Source organism: Erpetoichthys calabaricus, chromosome 11 (genome assembly GCF_900747795.2).
Source record: "Erpetoichthys calabaricus chromosome 11, fErpCal1.3, whole genome shotgun sequence".
NCBI lineage: Eukaryota > Metazoa > Chordata > Cladistia > Polypteriformes > Polypteridae > Erpetoichthys > Erpetoichthys calabaricus.
The window spans coordinates 69963191-69974049 of record NC_041404.2 but is presented as its reverse complement, the minus strand read 5'-3'; the positions used below and the strand labels follow the sequence as shown (position 1 = coordinate 69974049).

Here is a 10859-nt window from a genome sequence, read left to right as displayed (position 1 = left end):
TCTGCTGAAACGACTTGTTTATCGTCCTCCAAAACAGTCACCTGTCTTCTTGTTCAGAACTCACTGAGCTGCTCACTTCTCTGTGTTCTTTGTATCCTGCAGTGCTATTGTTTGGTGATTTCAACTTACACGTAGACTCTGTAAATTCTCTACAAGTGGCTGATTTTCTAAATGTACTTCAGTGCTTTGATTTTACTCAACCTGTCAATTTTCCTGCTCATGCCCGAGGACACACACTTGACCTTGTGTGTACCTTTGGTATAACTCCTGCTAATCTGTATGGTATTGATTTATCTATCTCTGATCATAAGGCTATTTTGTTTGATATGCTTATCCTTGGTCAGTCACATGGGTAACAATTGCCTCATAATATCACCTTTAGGAACATAAAAATATCGGTGCCACTGCTTTTGTAGATACATTGAAGCAGTGTCCTCCTCCGGCTGGTGCTTCTTTATCGCCTGCTGCCTTAGTTTATCATTATGACAATATACTAGTCTGGATCATCTTGCTCCACTTCAAACTCATTTTGTGACACTCTGCTCCTTGGTTTTCTCCTGACCTGCGTCACATGAAAGCTTGTGGGCGAAGGCTTGAATTCCTTAGTAGAGAAACAAGTTTAGTTGCCCATGCAACTGCCTATAAGGAGCATGTTGTCCTCTACAAGCAGGCACTACAAAGAGCTGAGACTGCTTACTATACTAATAGCATTCTATGTGGTCAGCGTAACACCCGAATGCTTTTTGCTACTGTGGATAAGCTACTTAAGCCTGCAAATAAAGTTCCATTGGTTGCCTCTTCAGACCTTTGTCAAAAATGTCTGTCCTTTTTTAATAATAAGATTGATCTGATTTATTCTGAATTTCAGAAAGGTCCACTTGTTGAATCAAAACTGTGTCCATCCTCTATCTTATCTAGCAGCTGTTTATCTAGCTTCCCAGTATTGGATGATCCTGCAGTCCATAAGCTTGTCATGGATATGACCAACCAACTCCAGGCCAACTACCTGAATTCTAGACCCCATGCCTTCTGTTTTGGTTAAGGCTGCTTTGCCTTTTCTTCTTACTTTTATCACCAGTATCATCAACACATCTCTTTTTACTCATTTGGTCCTGTCCTCAGAAAACCTGGACTTGACCGTGAGGAGTTTACATCTATACACCTATTTCAAACCTTCCTTTTCTTAGTAAGATCCTAGAACATGCTGTTCTGAGCCATTTAAAAGACCATCTTGCCTCTAATGACCTGTTTGAGGAATTTCAGTCTGGTTTTAGGGCCAATTACAGTACAGAGACAGCACTGGTCAGGGTGACTAATGATCTTCTAATCACAGCAGATTGTGGTCTTTGAACACTAATGATCTTTTTAGACCTCACTGCTGCTTTTGATACGGTCCATCATGATGTTCTTTTGTTTAGACATGAGAATGAGTTAAATATTGCTGGAAAAGTGTTTATATGTCTTAAATTGTACCTTAAGGACCATCAGTAATTTGTTGCTGTCGGTAGGTTTAGGTCTGACCCATTTTACTTGTTCCAGGTTGTCCCTCAGATGTCAGTTCTTGTCCCTCTGCTTTTTATCACTTACATGCTTCCTCTCTGTGCCCTTATCAGAAGGCACGGTCTTTGGTTTCATTGTTATGCTGATGATACACAGATTTATTTACACACTGGGCCTACGCAAACATTACCTCCTCCTGCATTGGTTGTCTGTTTGGCTGACATCAAACACTGGTTGTCTGAAAACTTTCTCAGACTAAATTGTGGTAAAACCGAGGCTTTAATTATTGCATCTCCAGGCACTTTGAAGAAAATAGACAATTCCTCAGTAAAAATCCCTGGCTTTATTACATCCTTAAAAATCTTTGTCTTGTTCTTGATCTTACACTCTCCTTTGATCCTCATATTAATAACTAGGGGGCTTCACTTAAACACATCTGGTCATATCCAAACAATAAACCATGCATTAATTCCAGATACAATCTACACAGAGTTATTAGAGAACTCAAGAAGAGATACAGACTTACACTAGAAGGTCACTACACTACAGCTGACACTCAGAGTATGTGGCAGGGATTGGGAAGCATAACAGGCCACAGAGACAGAAGTAGAGGGTCGACCACTGACAGCCATTTTTCTCCAGATGAGTTCAACTAATTCTATGCCTGCTTTGAAGCCCACAACACAGAGTCAGTGGGCAGGAATGGAGCAAGTGAGTGTTCAGTGTCTCTGTTCACAATATCAACCACAGATGTGGAAAAGTCTCAGGAGTAGAAATCCTCATTGCTGGGCGGCACTAAAAGCTTGTGCTTCAACACTGGCCGATGTTCTGGCTGACATATTTAATCTCTCCCTTATGCAAGCTACAATATCCCCACCTACTACAAAATGACCACCATTATTCCACTGCCAAAACACAGCAAATCTAACTGTCTGAGTGACTACAAGCCCATTGCATTGACTCCTACGGTGATGAAATTCTTCGAGAGAATCATTATGAGCCATATTCAGACATTCATAGCCAACACAATGGATCCCCTACAGTACTGCAGACCAGACAGGTCGACGGAGGACGTAGTTAGCACAGCATTGCACACAGTTCTTACACACCTATAGAACAAGGACTGCTACGCACTATTGCTAATTGACTGATTATAGCTCGGCTTTTAAAACTGTGATACCAGCTAAGCTGTCCAGTCTAGGTTGGGGAACAACATTTCCAAAACAATAATCATAAATACAGGAACCTCACAAGGTTGTGTTTTGTGTCCCATGCTGTACATGCTCTTTATCCATGATTGAATTGCTTCCCAGCATAACGCTAGTTTTGTTAAATTTGCGGATGATACCACTGTCATTGGACTGATTTCTAGGGGTGACAAGTCAGCGTACAGGAGGGAGGTGGCAGGCCTTGTGAAGTGGTATCAGGACAGTAATCTGTTTCTTAACACCAGCAAAACGAGAGAGATGATTATTGACACACGGAGGAAGAGAGGGCAGCACCCACCACTGTTCATTTGAGACAGTGGGCACATTTCAATTTCTTGGCATTAACATCTCTGAAGATCTCACTTGGACCTACTACATCACAAACCTGGTGGGGAAAGCCCAGCAGCGTTTGTATTTTCTGAGAAGGCTGAGGAAGTTTTGCATGCTAAGCACTATCCTCGGCAACCTCTACAGATGTACAATTGAGAGTATCCTCAATCCACAGTAAAGCGCAGGTGGTAAAATCGACACAAAATATCATTGGAACAGAACTCCCTGCACTAGAGGACATCTGTAACACCAGAGTTCTCAGGAGGGCCCATAACATTATTAAGGACACAAGCCACCCACAACATGAACTGTTCATACTGCTACCATCAGGGAGACGTTGTACAAGCATAGCAGCTAAGAGACAGTTATGCCACCAGATGTGTAAATAAAACCCACGCACTACCCCTCCCCGTAGCACTGCAGGCCGACACGTGTCTGGAGGATTGAAGGTCATCCTGAGACCTCATACCTGCAGAGCTTACACCGAATCATTTATTCATTTGCATGTGCACTCTTACTTCTGTTTGCTTTTGTGTTTCTTTTTCACCTGAGTGTTTTTAGTTTATTGTTGTGTCTTCTTGTCTATTGTTGTACTGAGCACACATGACAATAAGGTTGAAGTTTACTTCTTTACTCTGTTTTATTATTAGTCTTAAGTTTAAAATTGGCATGCTGTGCCCAGAAGAAGAGGTCCTTCCTAGAAACACATCAGCCAACACACTGGATCACATGGATGGGTCTGCAATCCAGTGAAAGAACTCCCAGGAATTTCTCACAGCTCGGCCTTCTGATGTTGAGTGGCCTCACACTGTCGTTGGTATTCATTTTGTGTCTGGTGTTGGACACCTGGTTTGGGGTTATCACTTCTCCCCATTTTATAAAAAAATAAATAAATTGAAAGTTATTATTCTGTATCTTTTGGTATGTTTACAGGCATTTCTCATTTTTCAGTTGTTTCACTTTTTCAGCTTTTGTAATATTTGTTGTAAATTCTTGTGGGAATTTTAATAGTGGTTTTCATCTTATTGATTTGTCGAAATCTTATATAAATATATGTTAATTGTGGATGGGTTTAACTAGTATACGTTTCTCATTGTAATTCATTATGAGTTGCAAATAGGGTTTTGTTGGCACCCTGCCCGGGATTGGTTCCTGCCTTGTGCCCTGTGTTGGCTGGGATTGGCTCCAGCAGACCCCCGTGACCCTGTGTTCGGATTCAGCGGGTTGGAAAATGGATGGATGGATGGAAATTGGGTTTTGGTTTTTGTATTTGTTTTATCTTTTCAATGGTTTCTCTTTTACAATTATTTTTCTCTATTATAATAAAAAAATCCTGGGACAAGACAAGACATTTTGGGCGACGAGACTTTTTGGAAGATTTTTTTCAACTCCGCGAGATGAGACTTTGACTACGAGATTTTTTCAAGTTACAGTGCATCCGGAAAGTATTCACAGCGCATCACTTTTTCCACATTTTGTTATGTTACAGCCTTATTCCAAAATGGATTAAATTCATTTTTTTCCTCAGAATTCTACACACAACACCCCATAATGACAACGTGAAAAAAGTTTACTTGAGGTTTTTGCAAATTTATTAAAAATTGAGAAAGCACATGTACATAAGTATTCACAGCCTTTGCCGTGAAGCTCGAAATTGAGCTCAGGCGCATCCTGTTTCCCCTGATCATCCTTGAGATGTTTCTGCAGCTTAATTGGAGTCCACCTGTGGTAAATTCAGTTGGTTGGACATGATTTGGAAAGGCACACACCTGTCTATATAAGGTCCCACAGTTGACAGTTCATGTCAGAGCACAAACCAAGCATGAAGTCAAAGGAATTGTCTGTAGACCTCCGAGACAGGATTGTCTCGAGGCACAAATCTGGGGAAGGTTACAGAAAAATTTCTGCTGCTTTGAAGGTCCCAATGAGCACAGTGGTATCCATCATCTGTAAGTGGAAGAAGTTTGAAACCACCAGGACTCTTCCTAGAGCTGGCCAGCCATCTAAACTGAGCGATTGGGGGAGAAGGACCTTAGTCAGGGAGGTGACCAAGAACCCGATGGTCACTCTGTCAGAGCTCCAGAGGTCCTCTGTGGAGAGAGGAGAACTTTCCAGAAGGACAACCATCTCTGCAGCAATCCACCAATCAGGCCTGTATGGTAGAGTGGCCAGACGGAAGCCACTCCTTAGTAAAAGGCACATGACAGCCCGCCTGGAGTTTGCCAAAAGGCACCTGAAGGACTCTCAGACCATGAGAAAGAAAATTCTCTGGTCTGATGAGACAAAGATTGAACTCTTTGGTGTGAATGCCAGGCGTCACGTTTGGAGGAAACCTGGCACCATCCCTACAGTGCGGAGTGGTGGCTCTGAGGCTAAGGATCTGCGCTGGTATCCGGGAGGTTGCCGGTTCGAATCCCCGTCACTGCCAAAAGAGATCCTACTCTGCTGGGCCCTTGAGCAAGGCTCTTAACCTGTAATTGCTCCAGGGGTGCTGTACAATGGCTGACCCTGCGCTCTGACCCCAAGGGGTATGCGAAAAACTAACAAACACTGTTGTAAGTCGCTCTGGATAAGAGCGTCTGCTAAATGATGTAAATGTAATGTAAATGTACAGTGAAGCATGGTGGTGGCAGCATCATGCTGTGGGGATGTTTTTCAGCGGCAGGAACTGGGAGACTAGTCAGGATAAAGGGAAAGATGACTGCAGCAATGTACAGAGACATCCTGGATGAAAACCTGCTCCAGATCGCTCTTGACCTCAGACTGGGGTGACGGTTCATCTCTCAGCAGGACAACAACCCTAAACACACAGCCAAGATATCAAAGGAGTGGCTTCAGGACAACTCTGTGAATGTCCTTGAGTGGCCCAGCCAGAGCCCAGACTTGAATCCGATTGAACATCTCTGGAGAGATCTTAAAATGGCTTTGCACCGATGTTTCCCATCCAACCTGATGGAGCTTGAGAGGTGCTGCAAAGAGGAATGGGCGAAACTGGCCAAGGATAGGTGTGCCAAGCTTGTGGCATCATATTCAACAAGACTTGAGGCTGTAATTGCTGCCAAAGGTGCATCGACAAAGTATTGAGCAAAGGCTGTGAATACTTATGTACTGTACATGGGATTTCTCAGTTTTTTATTTTTAATAAATTTGCAAAAACCTCAAGTAAACTTTTTCCACGTTGTCATTATGGGGTGTTGTGTGTAGAATTCTGAGGAAAAAAATGAATTTAATCCATTTTGGAATAAGGCTGTAATATAACAAAATGTGGAAAAAGTGATGCGCTGTGAATACTTTCCAGATGCACTGTAAGCCCTCCTCTCAAACATTTTCAGCCACACACACGGTCCTCTCACCTCTCATTCATGTGAATGCTTTTGACAGACACAATTTCTGCTATCTCAACTCTTATAAATTTTCCTCACTTTAAGTTCACAATTAAAGAAGACGTATTATATCCAAATCTTATTTAAGAATTTCATCACGAAGGGTTAATAACAGAAAAAATGAGTAAATGGGCAATCCTAGCGCCAAGAAACGAGGGAATCAAACGAATTAACTCCAAAAATGACGATCGGTTACACGACAAATTGGTTAAATGCGTATCAATAGACTATGTTGAAACAGTTGGTGGTGATTGTGCGAAAGATGAAAACATCAACTCACAATATCACAAAGAATATCTACAACCGTTAATGTCGAAAGAAGGATGTATCCAGGAAAGGTAATATAGTACAGCTTCTGCGGATAACATTACACAACACCGGAGATCTTGATATTGTATTAAAACGTTAACAGTTTCCCATTAGAATAGCATTTGCAAAGACAATTAACAAATCTCATAGCCAAACATTCGTAAAAGTCTTTTTATTTAATAGAGAGAAAGAAATGAAATTCAATCACGGGCAGTTATACACTGCGTTGACACCATTTAAGTCCAAACACAGAATCAAAATTCAATGTGATATTGATGAAAATTTAATTAAAGAAATGTTTTTACTGAAGGCTAACAGTAAAAGTGTAAGTTTAAAAAGTATTTGCGTGTTAATTTCAAAGCCAAACAGAACGAAATCGTATTACGCAATGAATAACTCTACCGCAATATGAAACATAATTTACAGTAATCCCTCGCTATATCGCGCTTCGCCCTTCGCGGCTTCACTCCATCGCGGATTTTATATGTAAGCATATTTAAATATATATCGCGGATTTTTCGCTGCTTTGCGGGTTTTTGAGGACAATGGGTCTTTTAATTTCTGGTACATGCTTCCTCAGTTGGTTTGCCCAGTTGATTTCATACAAGGGACGCTATTGGCAGATGGCTGAGAAGCTACCCAGCTTACTTTTCTTTCTCTCTCTCTTGCGCTGACTATCTGTGATCCTGACGTAGGGGGTGTGAGCAGGGGGGCTGTTCGCACACCTAGACGATACGGACGCTCGTCTAAAAATGCTGAAAGATTATCTTCACTTTGCTACCTTCTGTGTGCAGCTTTTAAGTGCACGGTGCTTCGCATACTTAAAAGCTCAAAGGGCACGTATTGATTTTTTTTATCTGTCTCTCTCTCTGTCTGCTCCTGACGGAGGGGGTGTGAGCTGCCACCTTCAACAGCTTTGTGCCGCGGTGCTTCGCATACTTAAAAGCAAACAGCCCTATTGATTTATTTGCTCCTTTGAAGAGGAAGATATGTTTGCATTCTTTTAATTGTGAGACTGAACTGTCATCTCTGTCTTGTCATGGAGCACAGTTTAAACTTTTGAAAAAGAGATAAATGTTTGTTTGCAGTGTTTGAATAACGTTCCTGTCTCTACAACCTCCTGTGTTTCTGCGCAAATCTGTGACCCAAGCATGACAATATAAAAATAACCATATAAACATATGGTTTCTACTTCGCGGATTTTCTTATTTCGCGGGTGGCTCTGGAACGCAACCCCCGCGATGGAGGAGGGATTACTGTACTTTCAAAATATTGTGTTTTACTCTTTTTTTAATATGGTTAATTACTTGCTGTAATGTAAAATAGTTCTATTATGCATATGTAACAATTCCCATGAAAATAAAAATCTGTTTAAATTGTACAACCGCATCAAAAGCAATAGAACCACAAAGAGTCTCGAGGTAGCGCAGGCCCGGCGGTTGGCAAGTGAAGCGAGCAGGAGGCAAAGCCCCCTAGTACTTATATATACACACGTGTTTCTAGGTATATTTACTGCATGACTAGTAGAATTATATATTTTTCTGTTTATAGATTGGTTCTTCTATACTCAATGACTGATTGATGCACAATAATTTTTAATTGTTCAGTATACTTAATTGTGCTCACTTCCCTGCCTATTCTACCTTGTGGATCGCCATTCACTAAGCAGGTTAATTTGTATTCTTTGCGAATTTCATGCTAGTTCTGTTCAATTTTGGTTTGACCTTTTAAAACTAAACCTGCCACTCAAATGACACTTCGTATGACAGTTAAACACAAACGCCCTTCCAAGCCGCTATAGAAGTTCTAACGCAGCACTTCGGTCTTCTTTTGAATCAAACGGTCGAAGTAAAAACAGCTCTGAGACAGGCGTGTCAAACTGCTTCTGTTTCAGCCGCTTTCTTAATTTATCCTTACTGGCTGCTAATGGGACTTTACTTCTTTTGTATTAATTTGAATTGTTGCGGTTTAAGATTACAAACTCTAAATTGTTCCTTTTTTAAGGAAAAAGGGTGATGGTTTAACAGATATTGCTCCGATCTGGTCCACAACATATTTTAATGGTGTTCTCAGGAAAACGAAGTTCTGAATCTTAAAGACCGAGTCGTTTACAATTAAGGCATAACGTGTCTTCTGAATCCCTCATTCAGAAAGTGGCTTGAATTGGCCAGCTCTGAGCTAAACACCAAACAAGCGGAATTTCAGAGAAATGTTCATCCTTTCAAGCAGGATCAGCCTCGATCTCAAAAATTAATTTTAAGTTTGTCCCAAACGTCTATAATAGAATTTGCAGAACATCAACAGAAAACATTACTTCAAATAGCACAGCCGAAAAAGGGTTCAAACGATTCCGCAGATGAAGTTTCTTTGTCCACAGGACTCGGACGCTCACGTCTCGCTGCTCCTCGTGCCAGACGCAGTCGCCGGTGGGACGTTAACCGCTCAGTTACAGTTGGAGGGTTTGGAAAATCAAGTTCTGTGTTTTCTTTGTCATCATGTCGCAGTTCCAAAGACGACGAATGCAGACGAGAGTAATTTGCACGTTTCTTCTGAACAGCCCAACTTAAACTGACTTAAAAATGGAAAAGGGTGCGCGGCACACCTGGTATAAAGTAAGTGGAAATGTCATCTATTACGAAAAGCTAACGACAAAATTGGCAAACTCTGAGTTATAGTTCAGTATTTATATGCAAATTAAAAAAAAAAAATCGAACAATTTCATTACGATTGAGACCACCTGCTCAGACTTTCACAACGGCCCATCGGATAGTTCGCGTCTCCTTCGCCTGCTTGTACTTTCTGCGGCACCATGACGACTTGGCCAAGTGTAGCGTTGGTCTCACCCACGGTGGATGACTACGTGATGAACAACTTTAAGAATCTAACTCAAACAAGCGATCGCACGGGCAGCCATTCGGGTTCTTACCTAGCGGGCAGCTTTCTGCGGTTTCTGTGACGGAAGACGCGATGGCAGAGACACGCACTCAGTGGGCTCTCCCTGTGCCCCGCTGCCTCGTCTTCTTAACATTGTTCTTGTTACCCACCCGCGCAGATCAGTCACCTGAACAAACTCTTAAGGCTTCAGTTTTTATCTTCGTATGAAGTTAAATCAATTCACCTTCAGCTGTCCACAAATAGTCAGGTGAAGTGGAGGGCAATCGGCCACAAGGTGCATCGTGAAACGTGGGACATGACAGAAGCCATCATAGAGTTATATAGCGCCTTTATATGTGGTAGCCGACACACCATTGTTGACGTTGCATCGTCACAGATTTGCCCGAGTGGCAGCCTAACTGGGTTTTCTTGTCCAGTCCCTGAGATGGCGATATCAGGGTAATTAGACCATAAACTGACACATAGGCGGATGTGATGGACTGGGCTGGGCTGGCGTCCCGTCCGGATCGGGTCATTGTCTTGCACCGGGGTACACCAGTAATACAGTAAGATGGGAAAACAAATGAGTCTGTGTTGTCGATGTTGTCGCAATTGTAAAACTGTGTGACTGTGACCAGCAATGTGCTGGCGTCTCATCTAGAACTGGATACTGCATGGAATTGAAAAAAAACGGGTTGGAAAAATAGTTTTCTTTAATTCTCCGTTGGACATCCTTGCGTAACATTTCCTCGAAAGTGAGCTGATTTTGGTTACACAGTCACGAAACTGGCGTTCTCAGAATCACACGAACTGCCATGACGGTCACTGCCAAGGCAGGACAAAGGACGGGCGTCATGTTGCCTAGCAACGGACTGTAGCCGTGACGTGCGCAGTGCCCCCGAAGGGAGACGCTGGCGGGCGGGCGCGCGCCGCCGGCTGCTGCACGTGATGTTGTTGTGGCGCGTTGGCGCTGACCTGGCGACAGATGACCGTCGGGCCGCCGTCAGGATGTAAAGCGCCTTTCACAGATCCGCCATCACGAAGCGTTTTAAAGATAAGGTAACAAAAAACGATCGTTGGTAAGCAGCTCCAAAGTGAGGATTCATCATGACTATTGCCTGCTTCCCAAATTTATATTTATTTATATTTTAAGTAGCTCAAGGCTATATAATCAACTACTGCGCCTGGGTGTTGTCTGGGTGGAGTTTTCTTGCTCTCCCCATCTCATCCCATTAGTTTTTTCTTCCACATCCCC

At 42.4% G+C, this 10859-nt stretch overlaps 1 protein-coding gene across 1 annotated transcript in view; it reads left to right on the top strand.

The window, feature by feature from the left end:
* Window positions 1–10859, top strand: part of si:dkey-13a21.4 (uncharacterized protein LOC494576 homolog) — a 991873-nt gene that overhangs the window by 242135 nt on the left and 738879 nt on the right. The gene's annotated exons all lie outside the window — the stretch shown is intronic.